The sequence below is a fragment of the Hemicordylus capensis genome, chromosome 2, assembly GCF_027244095.1.
Source record: "Hemicordylus capensis ecotype Gifberg chromosome 2, rHemCap1.1.pri, whole genome shotgun sequence".
Taxonomy (NCBI): Eukaryota; Metazoa; Chordata; class Lepidosauria; order Squamata; family Cordylidae; genus Hemicordylus; species Hemicordylus capensis.
In genome coordinates, this window is record NC_069658.1 from 209,509,730 (window position 1) to 209,524,670 (window position 14,941).

General features: G+C 49.7%; 1 long non-coding RNA gene across 1 annotated transcript; it reads right to left on the minus strand.

The window, feature by feature from the left end:
* Positions 1-9,330: 9,330 nt before the first annotated feature.
* On the minus strand, positions 9,331-12,798 carry LOC128348085 (uncharacterized). Its single transcript, XR_008317918.1, has 3 exons — positions 12,696-12,798; positions 9,563-9,806; positions 9,331-9,403 (listed from the first exon to the last, which is right to left on the minus strand). It is a non-coding gene; the product is annotated as an uncharacterized LOC128348085 (long non-coding RNA).
* Between the last annotated feature and the right edge of the window lie 2,143 nt (positions 12,799-14,941).

The following is a 14,941-nucleotide window of genomic DNA, read 5'->3' on the forward strand; positions in this document are numbered from 1 at the left end:
ACACCTTTAACTTGAGAAAGAAAATGCAGAATCTCCAGTATAAAGATGGGGACTGTTTTGCTACATATATGGAATTTCTGGAAGATTTCTTTTTTCAATTTAAAGTAGCAGGGGAGCAATTTACAGAGAGTCAGAAGCTGGAAGCTCTGTTTCTAAGCATGCCCCCCAGCTATAGCAGTGTAATTGGCCAATTCGAAACCCACACCACTCTAAGCTTTGCGAAAGCAGTGGAAACGTTATCTTCTGAAGCAAACAGAAGAAAAGTTTTGAATTCTCGCTATGAAAGTGAATTGGCAAGTAACTTTGCTCTTAAAGCAACAATTGATCATTCCAGAGGAAATTCCAACACAAAAGCTGTCTTCTTAGTCGCTGGGGAAGGCAAGCCCTTCCCTTCCCATCCCTCTGCCCTGGTGGGTAAGGGCTTTCCCCTGCTCCGATGCAGACCAGATAGCTCCCCCTCCAGTCAGACGGAAGAGCTCCTTCTGTCCTCCAGCGTCTCTCCAGCACAGCAGCACCGACTTTACATACCTTGTCCTGCTGCAGGTCGCGATCCATCGCCGCCAGCACTCCTTTCTCTCATGCCATTCCTGCCTCTAATTCAATTTTTATGACAATGAATTAGAGGCAAGGAATGACAAGAGAATGGGAGTTCCTTTGCTTGGACACATTTCTCCTCTCCATCATCATCAGCACACAGTAGTAGTATCTGGGAGGCGACAGGTGCATTGCTAATGACACAATGGGGGGAAATGCACCTCCCCCCATCCTCCGGCACATGCACAGTGCATGCAGCTGAGCACTGATCTCATCCTCATCCCGCGTTCCTACTCCTTTCTCTCAGCTCTCATCTCCATTCTGGGAGAGGGTGAGCTCTTCTTCCAATTTGACGTGGCAGCAGCAAGAGGACAGCAGCAATCCTCCTCTTCTCATTGCCCGAGAAGAATAGAGAAAGTTCAGTGGGGAAAAGCTATCACAGCACTGGAATACGACTCACTTTGGCTTCCGAAGACTCCGGCTTTCCCTTCCCGGGCTGGCGCATCAGGAGAGGCTTTTCCCGAGAGGCTTCAAAGTGGCTGGCTGGAGGAGCTGCCTTAGGGTCCACCCTGCAAGACAAGCACAAGAGGAGTGGGGAGAGGTCTTGGGAACCCCTGGTCTGTACCCCAACATTAGACCCAGAGGTACCAACCCAGAAGTAGACTCACTCCTCCCCTCAGTCACGTGAGTGAGGAAGGATCTTCAGGTCAGAGTGAGGAGAAAGGGGACATGGGGAGCAAGAGCACATGTGTGCACGTGCGCACACACACAGGGGCCCCATATGCATGCATCCCCCTCCATTTCTGCTAACTTCCTGAAATTCTTGGGGATGTGAAATTTTATTTGTTTATTTTACATTTCTAAGAGCATTATCCTGCTCTTGCTCCAAGGAGCCCAGAGCGGTGTACTATGTACTTAAGTTTCTCCACACAACAACCCTGTGAAGTAGGTTAGGCTGAGAGAGAAGAGACTCTCAGAAATGGGGAGATCCCAGGCATAAAATCACTCTCCGTGTGTGATTCTGCTGCTCCCTGTGACTGAGTGAGGAAGAGGGGAGAAAGAATTTCAGAACGTAAGCAAAAACCCTACTTCACAGGGTTGTTGTGAAAGAGAAACTCAAGTATGTAGTACACCACTCTGGGCTCCTTGGAGGAAGAGCGGGATATAAATGTAAAAATAAAGTATAATAAATAATAATAATTATATATCTGAACTAAAACCCAGCACCCTCCGCAAATACATTCCCCCGCCCTCCCAGTGCCCTGACCCAAAAGCTCAAACGGAACAGATCGGACAGCAAGTCTAACTTGGGTTGACACACACACGCGTTTCTGTGGCTTCCTTGCAGCTACATCCCTCCCTATATGTGCTGCTGCTGTCGGCATCTGTGTGATATGTGGCCCGGGTGCTTGGCTTTAGGAACATAGGAAGCTGCCATATACTGAGTCAGACCATGGGTCTATCTAGCTCAGTATTGTCTTCACAGACTGGCAGCGGCTTCTCCGAGGTTGCAGGCTGGAATCTCTCTCAGCCCTATCTTGGAGATTACCTGATGTGCCTTGTAATCCCCCACCCCCGAGTTACAGTACTACCTGCATAATATACTTCATAACCTTGTGGGTTTCCAAATCCTTGTGTGTAAATCTTTGTAGATATACAGGTGAAACTCGGAAAATTAGAATATCGTGCAAAAGGCCATTAATTTCAGTAATGCAAATTAAAAGGTGAAACTGATATATGAGATAGAAGCATTACATGCAAAGCGAGATAAGTCGAGCCTTAATTTGTTATAATTGTGATGATCATGGCGTACAGCTCATGAAAACCCCAAATCCACAATCTCAGAAAATTAGAATATTACATGGAACCAAGAAGACAAGGATTGTAGAACAGAACAATATCGGACCTCTGAAAAGTATAAGCATGCATACGTATTCAGTACTTGGTTTGGGCCCCTTTTGCAGCAATTACTGCCTCAATGCGGCGTGGCATGGATGCTATCAGCCTGTGGTACTGATGAGGTCTTATGGAAGACCAGGATGCTTCATTAGCGGCCTTCAGCACTTCTGCATTGTTTGGTCTCGTGTCTCTCATCCTTCTCTCGGCAATGCCCCATAGATTCTCTATAGGGTCAGGTCAGGCGAGTTTGCTGGCCAATCAAGCACAGTACACTGTATACTTTTCAGAGGTCCGATATTGTTCTATTCTACAATCCTTGTCTTCTTGGTTCCATGTAATATTCTAATTTTCTGGGATGGTGGATTTGGGGTTTTCATGAACTGAACGCCATGATCATCACAATTATAACAAATTAAGGCTTGACTTATCTCGCTTCGCATGTAATGCTTCTATCTCATATATCAGTTTCACCTTTTAATTTGCATTACTGAAATTAATGGACTTTTGCACGATATTCTAATTTTCCAAGTTTCACCTGTATCATGTACAAACAACCACTTTGTATATAATTGTGCTTTGGCAACGTACTCTATGCTTTGGTAGTTTGTTGGTTCAATAAAAATAAATCTTGTCCTATTAAAAAAAATAAATCTTGTCCTATCTTGGAGAAGCCAGGGAGGGAACTTGAAACCTTCTGCTCTTCCCAGAGCGGCTTCATCCCCTGAGGGGAATCTCTTGCAGTGCTCACACATCAAGTCTCCCATTCAGACGCAACCAGGGCAGACCCTGCTTAATTATGGGGACATGTCATGCTTGCTACCACCAGACCAGCTCTCCTCTCCTAACGGAGCATAAAGACGACGAGTACGCACCATTCTTCCTCATTCATTCTTGGTGTGAAATGTGTCCAAGTGTGAGGAACCTGTACACATTGAACCTCATTTTTGAGTGTACAGCACTGTTCCCTCTAAGGTGTGCGTATGTGCACGTGCTCACACACTTTTGATGTCTGCTCAGTTAATTTTAGATCCCGCTCAGGTTGAATCAGGAAGGCCCTACACGAAAGGCATGTGCGCACACACTCTTTTGATAATGCCGCCCAGGACAAAACTCATTCCACCTAAAGATGGGGAAAATGAGAGAGAACACTAGTGTACAGCTGGGAGGAACAAACCCCTAACTTTTAAAGAACGAGTGGTTTGTTCACTTGAACACATGTCTGAAACTGCTTAACTTTCTGCACAGTAGAAAGAAAGCAACATCACTAGAATAATTTCCCTGACATAAAGCTTCACATCAAGAGAGTATTCCAGACTGCAATTGTTATAAAACCTTTCTCCCTGCCCATAAAATCAGGAGTTTTGTTATCCCTTCTAAATGTGTTTAGCATTCAGTGGGTACAATCCTACGCAGACATAGTTGCTCCATTGACCTCAGAGGAACTTATTTTTGTGTAAACATTTAAAAAGGCTGTAAAAAGCAAACCAATTGATAGGTAATTTGTCTGAAGCCATGCAGTCCTTTTAGCATTATAAAGGTAAAGTTGGGCCATCGAGTCAGTGTCGACCCCTGGTGACCGCAGAGCCCTGGGGTTGTCTTGGGTAGAATACAGGAGGGGTTGGCCAATGCCTCCTCCTGCACAGTATGAGAGGATGCCTTTCAGCACCTTCCTATACCGCTGTTGCCCAATATAGGTGTGGAAAACATAAGAACAGCCCGGCTGGATCAGGCCCAAGGAGGCCCATCTAGTCCAGCATCCTGTTTCGCACAGTGGACCACGAGATGCCACTGGAAGCCACAGGCAGGAGATGAGGGCATGCCCTCTCTCCTGCTATTACTCCCCTGCAACTGGGACTCAGAGGCACACCCTTGAGGCTGAATGTGGCCCACAGCCAAAACATAGCAGCAGGGATTCGAACCAGCAACCTCTGCCTTGCTAGTCAAGGCATTTCCCTGCTGCGCCATTAGGCAGCCTTATAGTAGCTCCCTTAAAGCAAACTTCAAGCCCCAGGAGGAATCCATGCTTGGACTCACATGGCACTATAACTTCCCAGTACATTTCAGTCAAAGTGTTCTTATTTATTGCTGTGAATTTTGTTTATTGATTCAGCAGTGCGGTGGCCTCTGCATATGTGCATAATTTCGGGATGAACTTTATTACCTCTCTAAAGACAAGTTCAGCTGCTCGGGAGCTTGACAAGCCTAGAGGACCACAGTGGGGCCACCTGGCGCTTCGTGAAAAGTGACAGGAAAGGAACCCGTTCATTCATCTAATTGTGAGGGGGACTCTTGCAAACTTTGGCCACCATTCAGATCCATTTTGCTAGATAGACCAAGGGTCTGACTCAGTCTACGGCAGCTTCCTATGTCCCTATGATGGCTCCACTTCGATACCGACCTGTGTCTTGGGCCGGTGGGAGCAGAAAGGAGGTGGCCGAAGGAGCTCCGGCCTTGTTGAACGGCACCAGGGACACGTGATATCCGGCCCCAGAGACGTCAATCGCGAACCGCGTTCCATCCTGGAACTGGAAGGTGTCCTGGTCCTTTTCACAGGCACAAGGCAGCAGAACCAGCGTCAGGCTGTAGCTCACGTCTCCTTGCTCCACGCTGGGCTTCTGCAAAGGGGGCAGAAAAGGGGGGCGTTTCTGAGAGACCGGCTCTTCCTCCCAGCTCACCTCTCTGGCCAGCTTCCTGCTGGAGAGGGGTTTTTTTGGTGATGAGCCCAAGAGCTCTGCCGGGGGGGCCACTCTCTCATCTTGTTCACGGAGGGCCCTGCAATCGCAATGGGCATCTCTGTGCTTGCCCCGGGTGATGAGCATGGGACCTCTTCTGGGCAGGCTTTGGATTGAGACACCAGCAGCAAATTAACAACATGAACGATGACTACGGAAATGAGCCAGCAGTTACATAAGCAGGCATGGCAAGCTCAGAAGCCATGCTGGTCTCCAGAGCTCTTTCCAGAGCAGACCCTGCAGCAGGGTCACGGAGGATCCGGGAAGCGTGCGTCCACACTCCCTGCCTCGTGACACCGCCGTCCCTACGGACAGCAGGGGGCTGTTCACATTGCCCATGCCTTGCTGCGGATTTAATCGCAGCGATAGAGAGCGAGGACGTGGTTTGTCCGGCATAAGGAAGTTGCCGTTTTTAGACTGCTGCTCCCCCTGCTGGCCACGTTTAGAATGCGGCTTGCCTGAACGGAGGCATTTTGCTGCTGTTGAGCAGCTAGGCTGGAAAGCGCCCCGGGGCCCATTCCCAGCATGGAGACTGGAGTCCCGCACTCTCTTCTCCATCCATGCTCCGGCCGGGAGTCGACCTGCCGTGGGCTGCCCCAGCTGGGGCCCCGGAGCAGCCTCCTAGGGCAGCCCTCTGAACGGAAAGTGGGGTCTGCAAGTGTCCCAGGGGGGAGCCTGGTCTGGCCTGCTCCGAGGGTGGGGCTTGGGCCCTCCAGCCTGCTGCAAGGTGTGGCGGGGGGGGGGGGGTCAGTGTTACCTCCCACTCCAGGGTCACGTTCCTCAGGCCGTCCTGCCCAAGAAGGGGCTCCACCGTGACGTTCACCTTCGGGCTTTGGAGGATTTCTGGAAGGGGCAACAGTTTATCCCGGGGGTTTCTCTCCCCAGCATTGTAGCCCAATTCTCCTCCACCTCCTCCTCCCCCTTGCATGGGGCTATTCCCAAGCTCCTCTTCAGGGCTGGGTCCAGAGGCAGGATCCGCCACACGCCCTCTGGAGCTTCTGCCTGCCTCCGTCCTTGACTCGCAGACAAGCCTTTGCCCCTCCCGACCCAGAGAAGGGCTGTGAGGACCGGCCCAGGCTCCCTCCCGGCCACACCAAAGCAGCTGCAGGAGGAGGAGGAGGAGGAGGAAGAGCAGCTGGGGGGGCGTGCCCAGAGAAGGACTCACCTGCCGGGACCCAGACAGATCCGCTCCAGTCACTGCTCCAGTGGGAGGTTTGGTACTGGACCTGCACCTCGTAGCAGATGTTTCCCTCCAGGTAACAGGTGACTAGGGAGAGCCGTGGATAATATCGCAGTTAGCCCACAAGGAGGCACCAGACGGCAGGGCCCAAGGATCGTGACCGTGTGAGTTGCCCAGCAGCCGAATCAGTCACCAAAGGCGGATTCTCTTGCCGGCCCGCTCTCCTGTTTGCACCCGTGACCGGCCCACTGCCTTGGGGAAGTCCCCACTGTTGCTCCCCCCAGCAGCGGCATGCAGAGGGAGACCGTGATGTGGTTCTCTAGGATTGATTGAGGGCTGTCAAGTCGACCCAGAGAAGGGCTGTGAGGACCGGCCCAGGCTCCCTCCCGGCCACACCAAAGCAGCTGCAGGAGGAAGAGGAGGAGGAGGAAGAGCAGCGGGGATCGTGGCCCGGTGAGTTGCCCAGCAGCCGAATCAGTCGCCAAAGGCGGATTCTCTGCCCGCTCTCCTGTTTGCACCCGTGACCAGCCCACTGCCTTGGGGAAGTCCCCACTGTTGCTCCCCCCAGCAGCAGCATGCAGAGGGAGACCGTGATGTGGTTCTCTAGGATTGATTGAGGGCTGTCAAGTCGGTGTCGACTCTTGGCGCCCGCACAGAGAGATCCTCTCCAGGATGATCTGCCTTCACTTGGCCTTGAAGGTCTCTCAGTGGTGCATTCATACACCGCTGACTTCTCTCCTTTTAAAGCTGCCTAAGCCAATGGCCATCCCTGCACCTTGTGGCAGTGGGTTCCATGGGTCGGCTGTACACAGGGTGGAGAAAGCTCTCTTTCGTCCCTCCTGTATCTACTGCCAATCAGTTTCATGTAGTGACCCTGCATTCTAGTGCTCTGCAAAAGGGAGAAGACCTTCCCACAAGCTGCATTCTCCACCCCACGAATGATTTTACAAATCATGTTCATGCCCCCCCCCATCGTCTTCTTCCTAAACTAAAAAATACCAAATGCTGTTGATGTGTCTTTCCTCTCTGAATCTCTCTCGTCTTTTTGAAGGCCACCTGAGCTAGTGTCTGTAATCTTGTGGCAGTGAGTTCCACAGGTCACATATGTATTTTTATGAGTCGGGAGTAAATGGGGACTGGGGGTGATAGGGACAGAGGGAGCTGCCATATACTGAGTCAGACCCTTGGTCCCTCTAGCTCAAAATTGTCCACCCAGACTGGCAGCAGCTTCTCCAAGGTTGCGGAAAGGAATGTCTCTCAGCCCCATCTTGGAGAGTAAAAGCTCTTCTGGAAAAGTTTGTATGGTTATTTGCAAAAAGACAAGAGTATCTCTTCTAAACAGCAATGGGACAAATTATGGAAATGGACGTTGGACGTAACCTCCCCCCCCCCCCGATTACCTGATGTGCCTTGTAATCCCCCACCCCCGAGTTACAGTACTGCCTGCATATACTTCATAACCTTGTGGGTTTCCAAATCCTTCTGTGTAAATCTTTGTAGATATATCATGTACAAACAACCACTTTGTATATAACTGTGCTTTGGCAACGTACTGTATGCTTTGGTAGTTTGTTGGATCAATAAAAAAATCTTGTCCTATCTTGGAGATGCTGCCAGGGAGGGAACCTAGAACCTAGATGCTCTTCCCAGAGTGGTGGCTCCATCCCCTGTGGGGAAGACAATGGGGACAAGTCATGCTGGCGACCGCAAGACCAGCTCTCCTCTCCGGCTTTCAGCTCAGTCACTTCAGTGAGTCCCCGACCCAGTCCTCCGGCCCCCCAGGTGGTCCACCAGCCCCACTTGCATGGGGACGGAGAGTCCCCATGCAAGCGCGGCGCGGGTGGACCACCAGTCTCGGCAGTGTCCTCCCTCCCTCCCGTCCCCCCTCAGTTGCGGGCAGGCAGCCCTGCCGTACTAGCACCGACCGAAGCAAGAAGACGAGATGGAGAAGCAATCTTTTTTCGGGGGCCGCGGGCGGGGCGGGGCGGGGCGGGGCGGGCGAACAAGATGCTGCCAGAGGGCTGCTTCACTCCTCAAAGAACGCACAACATGGAAATTCCACAGTATGATCACGCTGTGGATAAAACTTTTGTAGGGCATCCAACTGCCCTAGACCTCACACCTACCAAGAGGGAGAAACTGCATAAATGATCAGCTCACTGGGCTTTCTAATCCTAACCTCAGAGCATTAATAAGTCGAACACTCATGGAATTTCTTGGTCACAAACCCTGCATGATAAGCATCCTCATTGAAGCCGAAATTGTTGTCGTTGTCGTCCTCTCGGTAGAGTCAGACTCTCTGCTGCAGGAGGTGTTGCTGCTGCTGCTGCATGCGGCTCGGCGTGCGGGTCTGTAAAGGTGTGGACAAGAGAGGGTGGACAGAGAGAAACTCCTCACACACATACACAACACTAGAACCCCAATGCAAAATAAACTTGTGGAATTCTCTGCCACAGGATGTGGTGACAGCCCACAACCTGGATGGCTTGAAGAGGGGTTTAGAGGAATTCATGGAGGCCAGGTCTATCAATGGCTACTAGTCTGTGGGCTATAGGCCACCTCCAGCCACAGAGGCAGGATGCAGGGGAGCACTGACAGGAGAGAGGGCAGGCACACACCTCTTGCCTGTGGGCTCCCCGGAGGCATCTGGTGGGCCACAGTGAGAAAGAGGATGCTGGACTAGATGGGCCTCCTTGGGCCTGATCCAGCAGGATTCTTCTCATGTTCTTGTGACCTTCTGTATACAAAGCAGGATCTCTGCCACTGAGCTCTTCTGACCCTGATTTAAACGATCAGAGATAAATGTATGAAGCTGGCTTAAACCGAGTCAGACCCTCAGTCCATCTAGCTCAGGATTGTCTACACTGACTGGCAGCAGCTCTCCCAAGGTTTCCAGCCCTAGGGAGGGGGTGGGGGTGGGATGCTGCCAGGGAGTGAACCTGGGACCTTCTGCTTGCAAAACATATGCTCTACCTCTGAACTCCGGCCCCATTTCAATGTGTGTACATGGCTGGATCTCTGTTGCTTCTCAGGGCAGGACTCGGGGTTGACCAAAAATCTGAAAACAAGCCAAAAAATGCCCAAATAAGCCAAATTGGACCAAATTTAGCCAAACGCCCCAAAAGGCCAGAGCGGGGGCGTTTTGGCCTTTGGGGGGCTCTTGGCTGCTTGTTTTGGTTTGCCAAGTTTGGCAGGCAAGGGATGGTCCTTCTCTTACCTTGTCCTGCTGGAGCCAGCCATGGCTTCTGGGGAGCGTTGTTCTACATCCCTGCCAGCTCCCCATCCAGGACCGCAAAAATAGCCCGCCGTGGTGATAGTACTTTCTCTCAGTTTTCTCTGAGACACTGGACTGGACTCCCCTTTGATGTGGCAGCGGCAAGATGAGGTGGCTCTTCTGAATTTTCTTCTTCTTCTTCTTCTCCCCCAGGCAGCATGCACTTGTGTGTGTGTCTTGGCTTTCTCTGTGGAAGGAAGGAGATGGGGACACCATGAGAAACCAGACACACTCGTGTCAGTCAGCCCCAGACACCCCACAACCCCTCCCCACACACACACACTCTCTGAGGTCATGAGGCACATTACCTAACACAGATGGCAGCAGCAACATAGCATTTGTGGGGGGGTGGGGGGGTGTTAGCAAGTTTGGCAGGCAAGAGATGCTCCTTCTCCCTTGCCCTACTGCAGGTATGGTAGTACTCCTCTCTCATTTTGCTCATGCTTCCATTTACTCTGACACTGAAATGGAAACATTGAACAAAAAGAGAGTGGGAACTCCTTTGCTCGGGCACATTTCTCCTCTCCATCATCACACAGTAGTAGTAGTTGTAGTTGTAGTAGTAGTAGTAGTCGGAAGGGAAGGCAAGTGCTTGTATGCCCTTTCCTGCTTGTCTGGCGCAAAAGGAAAATACAAGCACTCTCCTCCTCCTCCGCACGCAGAGCACTCCACTGGTCCTGGTCCTCATCCCTTGCTCGTACTCCTTTCATTCATTTCCCGCATCACCAAATTCCGACTGACTGGATTGGATTGGCAATGAGAGAAAAAAGAGAATTGAGCTGTGGATGGCAGGGGGCCTGGAACCCAGGAACAAACGAACAAACAGAAGCTGCCGTCTTAGGAGCTGGGGAAGGTAAGACCTCCCCATCCCTCTGTTCTGCTTTTGACACAGAGAAGATGGGAAGGGCCCTCCTCCCCTGCCCTGCTCCGAGAGAAGAAGAGATCCAAATAGCAGTTGGCACCCCAAAACTAAAAACAAAGCTGCCTTCTTAGGAGCTGGGGAAGGTAGGCCCTTCCCATCCCTCTGTTCTGCTTTTGACACAGAGAGCTTGGAAAGGACTTTCCTCCCCTGCCCTGCTCCGAGAGAAGAAGAGATCCATATAGCATTTGGCACCCCAAAACAAACAAAATAAAAGTTGGAAGTTAAAGGACGTTGCACAGTCTCGTCTCAGACAGTGGAGGACAGACTAGTGAGTCAGAGGGCTAGAGGATCAAGACATTGGTCACCCCTTCTCCACTGCTCTGACACTATCCCTTTGAAATGTAGATTGGTACTCTTAGGGATGAGCTTCCTTCCTCTCTCTCTTTCCTACCTGTCCTTCTACCCTGCAACACGGCAAGCTCCTCTCCCTGCACCATGTGTGCAGAGAAGATGCAGAATCCATCTGCATCTAACTAGATAGATAGATAAGAGATCCTAACTCCTGACTTTCCTATCTAGAATGGAGTTCCTTAATAATTGCCTTATATATTGATTTGAAACTATGAATTGGCTCCAAGTTACTTCACTCTCAGCATACACGCATGCCTAACTAAATTCCGCTGTGTTGTGCCTCTGTGCACTCTGCTATAATGAAAAAGGGATTCTCTCACCACAGAGAATTTCCAACAGGTTATGGGAGCCCAGTATTTTGAGCTGCGTGTACTGCAACTAGAGAGTTAGGTTTGTTCCAGGAGATCCAGTGAGATCTAGCGTGGACACTTTGAATTGCTAATCTACAGCAACTGCCTTTTTGGAGCCAGTGAGGATGGCTACTTACCTAGAGGGAAAACTCAGGCTGACTATATTGAACGCAGACAATTATTTGGAATGGAAAACCAGATTGAGGCTTGCACTGAAAGCAGGAGGACTCCAAAAAGTTACTGAGGAGGACCCCCCCGCAGCAGGAACCACAGCTGCTGAGAAGACTGCCAGACAAAATCGGCTGATCAAGGATGCGAAATCTCAAGTCCTTATCACAGTTTCTGTGAGTAAAAATTATCTTTACATGATATGTGATCTTGGAACCTCAAAGGAAACGCTAAGCAAGCTAGATTCCTTGCATATGAAGAAGGGGTGGGCATACACCTTTAACTTGAGAAAGAAAATGCAGGATCTCCAGTATAAAGATGGGGACTGTTTTGCTACATATATGGGATTTCTCGAAGATTTCTTTTTTCAATTTAAAGCAGCAGGGGGCAATTTACAGAGAGTCAGAAGCTGGAAGCTCTGTTCCTAAGCATGCCCCCCAGCTACAGCAGTGTAATTGGCCAATTCAAAACCCACACCACTCTAAGCTTTGAGAAAGCAGTGGAAACGTTATCTTCTGAAGCAAACAGAAGAAAAGTTTTGAATTCTCACTATGAAAGTGAATTGGCAAGTAACTTTGCTCTTAAAGCAACAATTGATCATTCCAGAGGAAATTCCAACACAAAAGCTGTCTTCTTAGTCTTCTTCTTAGGAAGGCAAGCCCTTCCCTTCCCATCCCTCTGCCCTGGTGGGTAAGGGCTTTCCCCTGCTCCGATGCAGACCAGATAGCTCCCCCTGCAGACAGACGGGAGAGCTCCTTCTGTCCTCCAGCGTCTCTCCAGCACAGCAGCACCGACTTTACATACCTTGTCCTGCTGCAGGTCGCGATCCATCGCCGCCAGCACTCCTTTCTCTCATGCCATTCCTGCCTCTAATTCAATTTTTATGACAATGAATTAGTGGCAAGGAACGACAAGAGAATGGGAGTTCCTTTGCTTGGACACATTTCTCCTCTCCATCATCATCAGCACACAGTAGTAGTATCCGGGAGGCGACAGGTGCATCACTCCCCGTTGCCCTGCTAATGACAGAATGGGGGGAAATGCACCTCCCCCCATCCTCCGGCACATGCACAGTGCATGCAGCTGAGCACGGATCTCATCCTCATCCCGCGCTCCTACTCCTTTCTCTCAGCTCTCATCTCCACTCCGGGAGAGGGTGAGCTCTTCTTCCCCTTGGACGTGGCAGCAGCAAGAGGACAGCAGCAATCCTCCTCTTCTCATTGCCCGAGAAGAATAGAGAAAGTTCAGTGGGGAAAAGCTATCACAGCACTGGAATACGACTCACTTTGGCTTCCGAAGACTCCCGCTTTCCCGTCCCGGGCTGGCGCATCAGGAGAGGCTTTTCCCGAGAGGCTTCAAAGTGGCTGGCTGGAGGAGCTGCCTTGGGGTCCACCCTGCAAGGCAAGCACAAGAGGAGTGGGGAGAGGTGTTGGGAACCCCTGGTCTGCACCCCAACATCAGACCCAGAGGTACCAACCCAGAAGTAGACTCGCTCCTCCCCTCAGTCACGTGAGTGAGGAAGGATCTTCAGGTCAGAGTGAGGAGAAAGGGGACATGGGGAGCAAGAGCACATGTGTGCACGTGCGCACACACACAGGGGCCCCATATGCATGCATCCCCCTCCATTTCTGCTACCTTCCTGAAATTCTTGGGGATGTGAAATTTTATTTCTTTATTTTACATTTCTAAGAGCATTATCCTGTTCTTGCTCCAAGGAGCCCAGAGCGGTGTACTACATACTTAGGTTTCTCCACACAACAACCCTGTGAAGTAGGTTAGGCTGAGAAAGAAGAGACTCTCAGAAATGGGGAGATCCCAGGCATAAATCACTCTCCGTGTGCGATTCTGCTGCTGCCTGTGACTGAGTGAGGAAGAGGGGAGAAAGAATTTCAGAACGTAAGCAAAAACCCTACTTCACAGGGTTGTTGTGAAAGAGAAACTCAAGTATGTAGTACACCACTCTGGGCTCCTTGGAGGAAGAGCGGGATATAAATGTAAAAATAAAGTATAATAATAATAATAATTAATAATAATAATTAATAATAATAATAATAATTATTATTATATCCGAACTAAAACCCAGCACCCTCCGCAAATACATTCCCCCGCCCTCCCAGTGCCCTGACCCAAAAGCGCAAACGGAACAGATCGGACAGCAAGTCTAACTTGGGCTGACACACAAACGCGTTTCTGTGGCTTCCTTGCAGCTACATCCCTCCCTATATGTGCTGCTGCTGTCGGCATCTGTGTGATATGTGGCCCCGGTGCTTGGCTTTAGGAACATAGGAAGCTGCCATATACTGAGTCAGACCATGGGTCTATCTAGCTCAGTACTGTCTTCACAGACTGGCAGCAGCGGCTTCTCCGAGGTTGCAGGCTGGAATCTCTCTCAGCCCTATCTTGGAGATTACCTGATGTGCCTTGTAATCCCCCACCCCCGAGTTACAGTACTACCTGCATAATATACTTCATAACCTTGTGGGTTTCCAAATCCTTCTGTGTAAATCTTTGTAGATATACAGGTGAAACTCGGAAAATTAGAATATCGTGCAAAAGGCCATTAATTTCAGTAATGCAAATTAAAAGGTGAAACTGATATATGAGATAGACGCATTACATGCAAAGCGAGATAAGTCAAGCCTTAATTTGTTATAATTGTGATGATCATGGCGTACAGCTCATGAAAACCCCAAATCCACAATCTCAGAAAATTAGAATATTACATGGAACCAAGAAGACAAGGATTGTAGAACAGAACAATATCGGACCTCTGAAAAGTATAAGCATGCATATGTATTCAGTACTTGGTTTGGGCCCCTTTTGCAGCAATTACTGCCTCAATGCGGCGTGGCATGGATGCTATCAGCCTGTGGTACTGATGAGGTCTTATGGAAGACCAGGATGCTTCATTAGCGGCCTTCAGCACTTCTGCATTGTTTGGTCTCGTGTCTCTCATCCTTCTCTCGGCAATGCCCCATAGATTCTCTATAGGGTCAGGTCAGGCGAGTGTGCTGGCCAATCAAGCACAGTACACTGTATACTTTTCAGAGGTCCGATATTGTTCTATTCTACAATCCTTGTCTTCTTGGTTCCATGTAATATTCTAATTTTCTGGGATGGTGGATTTGGGGTTTTCATGAGCTGTACGCCATGATCATCACAAATATAACAAATTAAGGCTTGATTTATCTCGCTTTGCATGTAATGCGTCTGTCTCATATATCAGTTTCACCTTTTAATTTGCATTACTGAAATTAATGGACTTTTGCACGATATTCTAATTTTCCAAGTTTCACCTGTATCATGTACAAACAACCACTTTGTATATAATTGTGCTTTGGCAACGTACTGTATGCTTTGGTAGTTTGTTGGTTCAATAAAAATAAATCTTGTCCTATTAAAAAAAATAAATCTTGTCCTATCTTGGAGAAGCCAGGGAGGGAACTTGAAACCTTCTGCTCTTCCCAGAGCGGCTTCATCCCCTGAGGGGAATCTCTTGCAGGGCTCACACATCAAGTCTCCCATTCAGAC